This window comes from Helianthus annuus, chromosome 8 (genome assembly GCF_002127325.2).
Source record: "Helianthus annuus cultivar XRQ/B chromosome 8, HanXRQr2.0-SUNRISE, whole genome shotgun sequence".
Lineage (NCBI taxonomy): Eukaryota > Viridiplantae > Streptophyta > Magnoliopsida > Asterales > Asteraceae > Helianthus > Helianthus annuus.
Genome location: NC_035440.2, coordinates 122,596,847 through 122,609,743, shown reverse-complemented (window position 1 = coordinate 122,609,743; position 12,897 = coordinate 122,596,847).

Sequence of the window (12,897 nt, the reverse complement as noted above, 5' to 3'; positions counted from 1 at the left end):
AACTCTCGTTCGGGTTCAGATGAAGCAAAAAATTCGGGTGGTCCCTGTGAACGAGTATGGGGCATAAACTGGCGAATAAAAAAAAAAATAAAAACTACGACTACGCTAAAAAAAATAATAAAGACGACCTAACACCTAAGGGCACAAATAGCAATTAGCAATCAAAGCAAGGGCACCTCAAGGCAAATAATTAGAAAGTAAGTAAAAAGACCAAAAATATGACTCAGGTCGTTCTCAAAAGTTCCTAAAAAAGTCCCCGGCAACGGCGCCAAAAACTTGATGTGTGATTTTTGCAATTAATTTTTATGACCAAGTTTTAAAAGTGGGACTCGCTAACTACACACAACGGCAAGGGAACCGGACGTGAGAGTAGTATAACTAGCAAGACCGAGTATCGAACCGTGGACTCTAGACCGACACCTCTAATAATTAACCCTAATCACAATTCTAGTCCTAAATTGATTTTTTAGAATTTGGTTTTTATTTTAGAATTAATTAAATAATATTTTAACTAAATTAACTAACTTAACGGAACTAAGGAACACGAAGGAAACTAAGATTATGAACTCAATCAGGAGAGATGAACAAACCACTTAGGTAGGAATCACTAATGACACGTGAAGACAACAATTTGACAAATGACTTAGGTTTCGGTTTCTAACTGACTACTCTCTTGTGAAAGAGAATAAATCCTATAGTAATTAGGAAACAAGGAAAGTGACCCACTAACTCCAGAACCTAAAAACCGACCAATAAAACAACCAAAACGTGTGATGGAGTGCTATAAGGAAACAAGCCTAATTAAAGGTCGTAAATCCCACAAATATTAAATTGCAAAGGATTACCCTTTACCAATCCTCTAGATGTGAAGCAAGCTATAAGATGATACACCAAAATCCTAGGACTAACTGACGCACGAATAAGCAGACGCACCCCGAGTTATCAGGTCCTCAAAACTACTAAACAATGCACAGAATTACCTAGCAAATTCTAATTATCTTTCGAATCAAAGAAGATGGGTGCACACTAATGTCTAGCTGATTTTAAATTGATTTTATGTTATAACTTGTTACTAAGTTCAAACAATTAGATTGAGAATCGCGAATAAACAACCTAAAAGCGAGTTTTAACACAAATAGTGGTGACTTATTCCTACCAAACGCATCAAACTCATCAACAAAATCAATAAATTCAGCAAAACATAAATATACACAATCAATTCTAGCAACAACTTATAACTAATTTACTCCAAAACAATGTCAAATCATATAGTCAAAATAAATATCAAACACGTATCCATAGATCATCCAAACCTAAGTGGCTTAAAAAGTTTTAGCCTCTAAACATTGTCAAACACGAAACAAAAGCATAAATAAAGTCACGGTTCATCGTAAAAGAAATAAAAATAGTTCAGCTACTAGTCTGCTAGCTTAAATTAATTGTCCTGTCTGCTTAATTAATTCTTCGAAGAAACCTTGACTTTTTTGACGTGCCTGTATGCCTGCTTCTCTTTCTTTTCTTTTGATTGTTGCCGTCAACCCTCTGTTCGTATGATTCTCAATAACAGCCGCATTATATGATTTATGTCAAACACAATTGTTTTCCTTGCTGGGCCTCCTTCGACCGACTCCAAAACCCTCAAAGCCCCTTTCTTTTATTTTTTTTTTCAACGAACCAACTAAAGTATTATGGCGTTATAATTAGTGCAGCCCAAATACAATCATTCTTGAAGTCCAATGATAAGTCACATAAACTTTCTTTTAGGAACTAGAATTAATTAAGTCACGTAACTCTCATAAGTTATTGACTCAACCAGCTAACGATGACTCCTTCAAAACATTAACCTGTTATTAGTATTGAATAATTTTACTCGTTTGAGCACATTTACTCTTCTTTTTCACCCCAAGACGTATAATAAACAATCTAATCAAATAAAAGCTAAAAACTAATAAAAACTACTCTAAAACTATTTAAAATAATACAATTTACATAAGATAAATGTATGTGTTTTACAACACATCACTTCTACTTCTTTTGATGCTTCTTGGGTGGCTTTATTATTGAGACGAGACATGGCGACACCTAAATCCACAGACTTCAGGATTACTTCGCCTATTCGCTAGGCAAATTTGGCAATTTGCTCGGACATTTTAGTGTCGCTGCGATGAAGAGACATTCTGGAGGAAATGAAAGGCATGGGAAGAAATAAGTGAAATGTTATCGGATAATCAAAACATAATGGGAATGCATAAATTTGTGATCATTTGTTTGTTACCTAAGGCAAACAAATGAGACGGTGACTAATCAAAGTAATCGGGTCATATTAATGTATTGCGAAAACATGCTTTAGCCTATAAGTGGACACTCACCCCAAGAGTTCCCAGGTAAGAGTGACTGGTCCGATTATGTGGATTTGTACGAACACTCTAGCCTTAGACGGAAAACTCAGAGTACAGACATCCACTCTTCCAGATTGCACGTGTTCACACTATAAGACCCAAACTTTGACGAGATTTTGAAAATTCGGATGGCACTAAGCCAAAAATAAATCATCCGAAAGGGTGGGTGATTATTTTCAAAATCGTTTTGAAAACTTAGAGGGTTCAAAACCTTGTAATCAATCATCCTAGAACAGATGATTGGTTTTCAAAGCAGATTCGAAATTTGTGTTCTTGTTGTGGTGGTCGCCTAAGGATAGGTGACGGTATTATTTTATGATTAATCCAAGTAAACTCGTGTTAGGGTCCTAGGAAGGTTATAGACTAGGTCAAAGCATTACTAATAACCTAATTCCCTATAACCATGAGCTCTGATACCAACTTTTCTGTCACACCCCGACCACGTAAAACAACAAATCGTGGCGGAATCGTCGGGGAGTGTTGTAACAGAACCATTGTTTCATAACACATGGAAATTTAAATGTTGTTTTATTGATTAAAAGAAATTACAATGTGTTAACAACAAGGAAGCATAACATAATTAACTAGTCTTGCATTTTTTATTGTCACTAAGGCCCGAGTCTACCTATGTGTAACTTGATCAATCCTATGCATCATTTCCTGAAACACATGTGAAAATAGGTACGTCAGCATAAAAATGCCTGTGAGATACATAGGTTTTTGTTGATTTAGGATTTATGACTTATAAGTTTAGAAAAAAAGTTGTTTAACAAAAGTCAGTCATGATCCTTGTAAAATGTTTTTTTTTTATAAATCATATAAAAATTGATTAAGGAAAGAGATGATATAAAAGAAATATGTATGGTTAAATACATAACCAAGTAAAATGAATTTGTATAAAATGTGTTGTTTGTAAAACAATGTTTTGTAAAGATGTGTTAATTTGTGTAAAATGTGATATGTCAAAATTGAAATGATTTAAATAACGCTACGATATGCAATATCATACAAGCACTTATATATAGGTAGTATCAGCGGCGTATCCACCATGCTTGTATCGTATTACACACGCCTCGTTACTTAAATCACTTACCAAACAAACCATCAATGTAAAAATGTTTATGTATGATCAAATGTCAAAATGTTTTTGTGAAAACCATGTCTAATGTCAAATGTAAATCATGAAATGTGTAAACAAATGTCATGTATGTTAAGCAAAGAGTGACTACTTAATCATAGATAAAAATGCACAAAACAAGGTATTTGAATAAATAAAAAATTAGGTTTTGTAAAATAATGCATGCTTTAATGATACAAACATCTATGCGAAATGAATACATTCAAGCCTTGAGACTGTGGCGATAAACCCTTAAACGAATTTAAAGGTTTATCTGAGTTATGTGTATCGAATTCGGTCATTCCTTTCATCCAAACATACCTAGGATGTTAGGAACGGGAGTTGTCAATTCCTATGGTACCACTACCTACTAACGAACGGCGTAGCTAATGTTAATGAATGTATTTTGGTCCCATTTAAACAAACCAAATGTCATACCAAATGTAAGCATGTGATGAAAAACAAATGTACTAGGTATGAACTAAATGGACATACATAGCATAAAATGTAATGTAAAATGATGTACTAAGTACGAACTAAATGGACATACATAACATAAAATGTAATGTAAAACAATGTACTAAGTATGAACTAAATGGACATACATAGCATAAAATGTAATGTAAAACGATGTACTAAGTATGAACTAAATGGTCATACATAGCATAAAATGTAATGTAAAACGATGTACCAAGTATGCAACAAAGGACATACATAGCAAAAACACGATGAAATCATGTACTATAAGTGTACTAATGAACATGGCAAGCATATGATATGAAAACATGGAAAGCACGAAAGTAACAAGTAGGCACATGTGTTCCACCTCAAAACAGTTTGAAAACAGTAAAAGAGGGGTCTATGTACTCACTTGGGATTGCTTAATAGTCCTTAGATAACCACCAAGCAATGCTAGAAAGATCACGGAATCAAACGGCACCTAATATAGGTATCTATGTTAATAAACGACCTAAATCGGAGGATCGGATAAAATGTGGTTTCGTAAACCAAATGAGTGTATGAACTCACGTAATATGGTTTAACAAAGTCTACATTCTAAAATGGAACCTATCCTAAGTGCTTACAACCCATTACGACCCGTTTAGGTAGCTTATGCTAGTTTAACGCGTCGTTGGCGTAAAACGCGTTCGGACCGCCTAACTAGTCCTATGACAAGTAAAATATGCCTTATCATGTCTAATATTGTTGCCAAATCAGTTTAGATATCAAAATTTATGTTACATATGCTTAAAATGAATTTTGGCGTAAAAAGGGCATTTTGGTAATTTACCTAAGGCATATAAACTACCTATCATACAACTAACTAAACGACGTGACCATAAGGTATAACCTCGGAAGGTTATTCCCTATACAACTATGGTCACCTAATGTGTTTGGTCGGATCCTAAAGATCGACCAAACGGGTCGGGTTCGAAAATATAAGCGGTTGTTTAGACCGCTTACCTTACGACCTTACATAAGCACTAAACCTAAAGTGACGAGCTAAACATGTTAAAACATGCTTAACGAGGTTTGAAAACAGGTTTGGTATCAAAACAAACAGTTTTGATACCTAAAAGTAGTTTGGTTACAAAATACGCAAGAATACGCATTTTGGCCGAAACTACGACTCGCCACTATGCCTAGATAACGTGGTAATCAGAAGGTATAGTCACAAGAGACTAAAGCCATCATGATTACGCTCACGTTATGGAGTTCAAACAAACTTCATGTTGACCATAAACTGGTCAAAGTAGAAAGTCAAACACAGTTTGACTTTCACGCTTAAAATGCGAAAAAGAACGAAAGAGGACTTACAACGGGTCCAAGAATGGAAGTTTTGATCCGATTACTCTCAGGTATGAAGTGTATAACTTCAACTTAGAGAGCCAAATCAGATCAAAGTGTGGGGTTTGAAGCAAGAGGGTGGGGGTATTTATAGGAAAACCAAGACCGTTAGGATCGTTCATCTAAAACCGAGCTTCGATCTGGACCTTACATGTGTGCCCATGGTTTTAGAATACCATGGGTACCCCAAAACAAGCCCCTAGTTTCATTAAAACCATGTGCAAATGAGGGTAACAGCTGGAACAAGCTGGAAATCATATTTTCAACTTTGGTCCATTCGTAAGATAACTATGGCAGATTGTCAATTTTGGTCCCTGAATGTGCAAAACATGGTTTTTGATGTATTTTTGACACGTTTAAGCCCCGTTAATCCTATTTCAAGGCTCTAAAATGAAGTTAAAGTATAGGGAACATGAAACATGCTCAAAAATATCTCAGATGTCGGTTTGTTTGGTCGTACGGTTGAGTTGTTCGGTTAATTACGACGAAACACTAACGAATGCGAAAAACGATCCAAATTACGCGACGAATGGAATTTTATCATGCCAATCACTAAAATAAAATATTTTAATGATTACATAAATTTTTGGATGTTCGGATGTATTCAGAATGTAAGATATGCGCGAAAATGCAAACTTATGCACTTTTGACGCTTTTAGTCCCTGAATGACCAAAAAGTTTATTTTAGCACACTGAACCCCTCAAAGCCTATATCTAAGCTATGTAAAGGATATTTAGGGTATTTTTAACTTATGGTCATGTTCCAGATTGTCCGTTACAGTACGAATCGACATACTTTCGCAGTTTGTCCAATTTAGTCCCTGTAAGCGAATAAACTTGATTTTGCCATACCAAAGCCTTCAAAACTTATCTCTAATTTATTTAAAGGTTATTTAAGGTATGTTAAGCATATTTTGATGTTCCGGAGTGTTTTTCACATTAAACTGATTACGTTTACGCACCAGTTTGCGTATAACTTCCCAAAAAGCGATTTAGAGCTCGAAATCGAACGAGAATTGATATGTGCAAATGATACACATACAAATCCCTAGTATGAAATACAATATTTAATTGGTTTAGAATTTGTTTATTGACCGTGGAGGCACAGGTGTCACAGTCTCTTCTACTTTAGGAAATTTCGTCCCGAAATTTATTTAGAGGAAACTTGTGAGATCTTGAAACATGAAGTTGAAAAGATAAAACAACACTGGTTAAGGTCCTGAACTTCTAGTAACTTTAATAACATCATGCTTGCAATGTAAGAGGGACACTTATATAGAAGTATATAAAGCGTTATTGGTGCGTCCACCGTACCTTCATTACATTGTTCACGTTTCGTTATTGTTGCCACTATAGGTTCTTACACATGATAAATCTTACTGGGGTTCCTGTGCACTGAATTTCATAATTATGTACGCGTCCATAATTACGAAATTCCTTGCATAGTCCGCACAATGCATTTTATAACGTGTAGGGAAAAACCAAATGATCAAACCTGTGATGAGTGTGACTAGATCATCCTAGAGTCCATCTTAATTAAATCGATAAATGATTTAAATAGACTACCAAGGAGTCTTTTCAGCTTATATCATCACATGTCATTTTTAACCAGATTCTGAATCAATCTTTTGACTTAGACCACTCAAGGAGTCCCTTTGAATTTTGGAATTGTACTATATAATCCAAGGGTCTTAACTATTACGTAGAAGCCCGTTAAGGATTTAGGGTAGTACCTATATGAATATCCTACTATGAATCCCTCATATGAAGATATGGAAGATTCTACGAGTAGTAACTATTACGTAGAAGCCCGTTAAGGATTTAGGGTAGTAACTATTACGTAGAAGCCCGTTAAGGATTTAGGGTAGTACCTATATGAATATCCTACTATGAAGCCTGTTAAGGATTTAGGGTAGTACCTATATGAATATCCTACTATGAATCCCTCATAACGAATATCCAGATTACTCAAAAACACAAAATATAAAAGAAACATATAACACATAATCACATAATCACAAAATCTTTTAACTTGATTCTAAATTTGTTATCATTTTGTTAATTTGTTTTGTCAATTGTGCACATGCATTTAAAGCATACCAGGTATCCAATCCGTGGATTTCGATTGGTACTTTAAATATTTCCAAGAATCTAACTATAAAGATAGGAAGATCTTAAAAAGAAAAATCGATTTCGATTATAAGGAATCGAAATGTTCGAATTGAGGCATACAAGGAATCCAATGAAGGACTCTGATTTTTGAACAATAATCATCCATAAGGATCTAATATTGAAGATAAGAAGATCCCATATGGATTTTGGGATTTGAAGAGCGGGAGGCGTTTCAGAACTTTGCACTAGACGTGCTTAAGTCGGAATATGAGGTAAAATGCTCATGAAGTTGAGGCGCTAGATATGTCAAGGCGACATATGAAGCAGAGTTTGAAGGTTAAGTCAATGTATGGGGAAAATGTTTTTTGAAAACTATGCATGGGGTTCTTTTTGAAATGTGTTTAATGTTTTTGAAAACCTTACAAAATACTTTTTAAATCATAAAGTAGGTGTATTAAATAATTATATTTATAAAATGTTTTAAAATCATGCGAGATGAATTTTTGAAATTATGTATAAGGTTTTTGAAAACATGAATGATGTTTTTGAAATCATGCACTTGATATATTAAGTAAATATACTCTGTTAAAATTGTTTTCAAACTAGATGAAATATTTTGAAATCATGAAGGTATTTTTTTTTTTATTTTCTTCTGAAAACTTATGCTATGTATGTTGTTATGAAAAATCAGAATATAATGTGTATGAGATTGAGGAATATCCGTAGTTATCAAACCAAGGATTTAAAGGCACAAATGTGCAAAAAGCAGGATTACTCATAGTGTCACTTTATTTCCTGTACCTCGTCTCTTTGAATGAAACGGGTACTTAAAATTTTCGAGGAAATCATGAGTGATCACATGAAAGGGGAAATCACAAGAGTAGTTTGTTTAAAGAACATAGTTCCTTGATGTAGGTATCATAGGGGTATGCCATACACACATGTAACTACACTTGTACATCAGAATTGTGAACAACAATTTTATTTATAAACAAAACATATTGTTTCGGAGTTCAACAGAGGAAACAAAAGCAGTAGATTCAAATTATTTAAAGCAGCAGTTTCTTCTAATCAGCCAAATGCTCATCCGAGGGTTGGATTTGCATTGACAATCTTTGGGCATTTGTTCCTGAAATGGCTCGTCTCGCCACAGTTGTAGCACGATCCAGGTGGAAAGCGAGCTTGGACAGGGTTGGCTTGTTGTTGAGCAACAGCTAGATTTGCAACAGCTTTGTTTTGGATAGCAAAGCGGCATACGTCAACCAAATGTCCCCATCGTCCACAATGGTACATTTGAAACATGGTGTTTGATCTAGATGATGACGGTTGCATCGATTGCACAAGGAAGCAGTTCCCAAGTACGGCTTCTTGGTTGGTGGTGCTGCCACCTGGCTAGGTCCTGTTTGTTTTGGTGCAACTGCTGCGGGTTTCTTTGAAGCTTTACGCTTCCTTGACCTTTTTGAAGGCTTGGCTTCTACTTCTTTTGATGCTTCTTGGGTGGCTTCACTATTGAGATGAGACATGGCGACACCTAAATCCACGGACTTCAGGATTACTTCGCCTATTCGCTGGGCAAATTTGGCAATTTGCTCGGACATTTTAGTGTCGCTGCAATGGAGAGACATTCTGGAGGAAATGAAAGGCATGGGAAGAAACAAGTGAAATGTTATCGGATAATCAAAACAGAATGGCAATGAATAAAATTGTGATCATTTGTTTGTTACCTAAGGCAAACAAATGAGACGGTAACTAATCAAAGTAATCAGGTCATATTAATGTATCGCGAAGACATGCTTTAGCCTATAAGTGGACACTCACCCCAAGAGTTCCCAGGTAAGAGTGACTGGTCCGATTATGTGGATTTGTACGAACACGCTAGCCTTAGACAGAAAACTCATAGTACAGGCATCCACTCTTCCAGATTGCATGTGTTCACACTATAAGACCCAAACTTTGACGAGATTTTGAAAATTCGGATGGCACTAAGCCAAAAATAAATCATCCGAAAGGGTGGGTGATTATTTTCAAAATTGTTTGAAAACTTAGAGGGTTTAAAACCTAGTAATCAATCATCCTAGAACAGATGATTGGTTTTCAAAGCAGATTCGAAATTTGTGTTCTTGTTGTGGTGGTCGCCTAAGGATAGGTGACGGTATTGTTTTATGACTAAACCCAAGTAAACTAGCGTTAGGGTCCTAGGAAGGTTATAGACTAGGTCAAAGCATTACTAATAACCTAATTCCCTATAATCATTAGCTCTGATACCAACTTTTCTGTCACACCCTGACCACGTAAAACAACAAATCGTGGCGGAATCGTCGGGGAGTGTTGTAACAGAATCATTGTTTCATAACACATGGAAATTTAAATGTTGTTTTATTGATTAAAAGAAATTACAGTGTCTTAATGACAAGGAAGCATAACATAATTAACTAGTCTTGCATCTTTTATTGTCACTAAGGCCCGAGTCTGCCTATGTGTAACTTGATCAATCCTATGCATCATTTCTTGAAACATATGTGAAAATAGGTAAGTCAGCATAAAAATGCCTGTGAGATACATAGGTTTTATTGATTTAGGATTCATGACTTATAAGTTTAGAAAAAAGTTGTTTAACAAGAGTCAGTCATGATCCTTGTAAAATGTTTTTGTTTTATAAATCATATAAAAATTGATTAAGGAAATAAATGATATAAAAGAAATATGTATGGTTAAATACATAACCAAGTAAAATGAATTTGTATAAAATGTATTGTTTGTAAAACAATGTTTTGTAAAGATATGTTAATTTGTGTAAAATGTAATATGTCAAAATTGAAATGATTTAAATAACGCTACGATATGTAATATCATATTAGCACTTATATTAAGTCACCTTCAAATATGAAAGATGTTCAAAGGTTAACGGGGCGAGTAGCAGCATTAAACAAATTTATCTCAAGATACTCGGAAAAATGCAAGGAATTTTATAATATCCTGAAGAAGAATAAGAAATTCGAATGGGGAGGGAAGCATGAAGCAGCCTTGCAGGATTTGAAGCAGTATCTCTCGACCGCTCCTCTATTGATGAAGCCTGAGGATGGTGAACCATTATCCCTGTATCTTGCAGTATCAGGGAATGCAGTAAGTGTTGTCCTTGTAAAGGATCATGAACGTCAGCAGTATCCTGCCTATTATGTTAGTAAAAGTTTACTAGATGCTGAAACTAGATATTCTCATTTAGAAAAATTGATATTAGCCCTAGTTATGGCGTCAACGACACTTAGACATTATTTTGAAACACATAGGATTTATGTTAAAACCAATTATCCTGTTAAAAATGTGCTTAGGAAACAAGAGATGTCAGGCAGGATGGCTAAGTGGTCAGTAAAATTAAGTGCCTATGATTTAACATATGAACTTAGAAATGCCATAAAGTCTTAGGCCCTAGCTGACTTTGTGGCTGATTTTAGTAGTGATATTTAAAATGAAGTAGACCTAGAAGTCCAACAGCTAGGAGAAAACTTAGAATCTTGGACATTATATACTGACGGTGCATCTAATGTAAGAGGTGTAGGTTTGGGTATACTACTAAAATCGCCACAGGGGGACATATTACCCCAGGCTATTAGATGTGAGTTTCCTGCCACTAAAAATGAAGCAGAATATGAAGCTCTAATTGCAGGATTAGAATTAGCTAAGAGCATGAATATCAAGAGTTTGCAAGTATTTGTTGATTCCTTGTTAATTACTAATCATTTTAATGGGACCTATGTAGTTAAAGGTGAGAAATTAATCGAGTATCTCGAAATCCTCAAAAGATTAGCAGGATATTTCGATGTTTTTACACTTGAACAGGTACCGAGAGAGGATAATGCCGAAGCTGACGCCTTAGCAAATCTAGGATCATTAGTCAGGATACCGGAGGGAACCCAAATACCGATATTACATGTCCAGTATCCTACGACGGATCCTCAGGATAAGGAAGTGGTTAGTGTTTGGGATCCTGATGATGAGTATCCCGAGGAGGATCCTAAGTCCTGGACGGCTCCAATCATGAGATATCTCAGGGTAGGACATATCCCGAAGGATGAAAATCCTAAGGCCTTTAGAATGAAGGTATCACGATTCACCATCATAAATAATGTTTTGTACAAGAAATCTCTTGCAGGACCATACCTGAGGTGCTTGGAGGATCCCGAAACTAAAGAAGTGCTTCAGGATATACATGAAGGGGATTGTGGTAACCATACTAGGGGCAGGTCGTTATTTTCAAAGGTATTAAGAACATGATACTATTGGCCAATGATGAGGAAAGATGCTGCAGAATATGCTCGAAGATGTGATGCATGTCAAAGACATAGTAATATACTACATCAGCCTGCTGAGCCACTTTATCCTATCGCTTCCCCTTGTCCATTCATGAAGTGGGGAGTGGATATAGTAGGAAAATTGCCAAAGGCACCAGGAGGAAAGGTCTTCATGTTGGCAATGACTGATTATTTTTCTAAATGGGTTGAAGCTGAAGCATTTGTTCAAGTTAATGACCAAGAAGTAGTATCTTTCATAAAAAGGAATATCCTAACCAGGTTTGGAGTAACGGTCGAGATTATTTATGACAATGGATCTCAGTTCATAAGTAAAAGAACTATAGATTTTTGTAGAAGTTGGGGAATCAAAATGATTACATCGACACCAGTGCATCCTCAAGCAAATGGACAAGCAGAATCCTCGAACAAGATAATTGTCAACAACCTGAAAAAGAGACTAGGAGCTATGAAAGGAAGATGGGCACAAGAACTACCCTTTGTTTTATGGGCTGATAGAAGCGGTAATCCCAACAGAAATGGTGATACCAACGGCGAGATCCAACCTCCAGGATCCTGAGCAGAATCCTGAAGCCCTTTGCCAGGAATTGGATACTATTGATGAGACAAGAGATGCAGCAAAGCTAAGGATGGCAGCATATCAACAGAGGATATCCAGAGCATATGAAAAGAATATAAGGACTAGAAGGTTCCAAGTTGGAGATTGGGTGTTAAGAAAAGCTTTTCAGAATACTACTAATCCTGCTGATGGAAAGTTAGCTCCAAAGTGGGAAGGACCCTATGAGATTGAATCCGAATCAGGGAAAGGAGCATACCGACTCAAGAATATGGATGGGGATATGCTACCGAGATCCGGGAATGCTATACATCTAAAGCTCTATTTTAAGTGAGTTTAGAATCTAATTTCTAACTCAGGATGGTATGAGTTCTATCTCTTTTAATATATTTAATATTGTTTATTCCTTTGAACCCATTACTGACACCTGACAATCTTGGTCCCACACTTAAGCTTTTATTTCCAACTTTTCAAAGATCTGAACGTCGAACGGATTGTCGTCCGATCGACCATCCGACCATGTGACATTTGGAGCTTCAACACTTCAACAATTTTCAA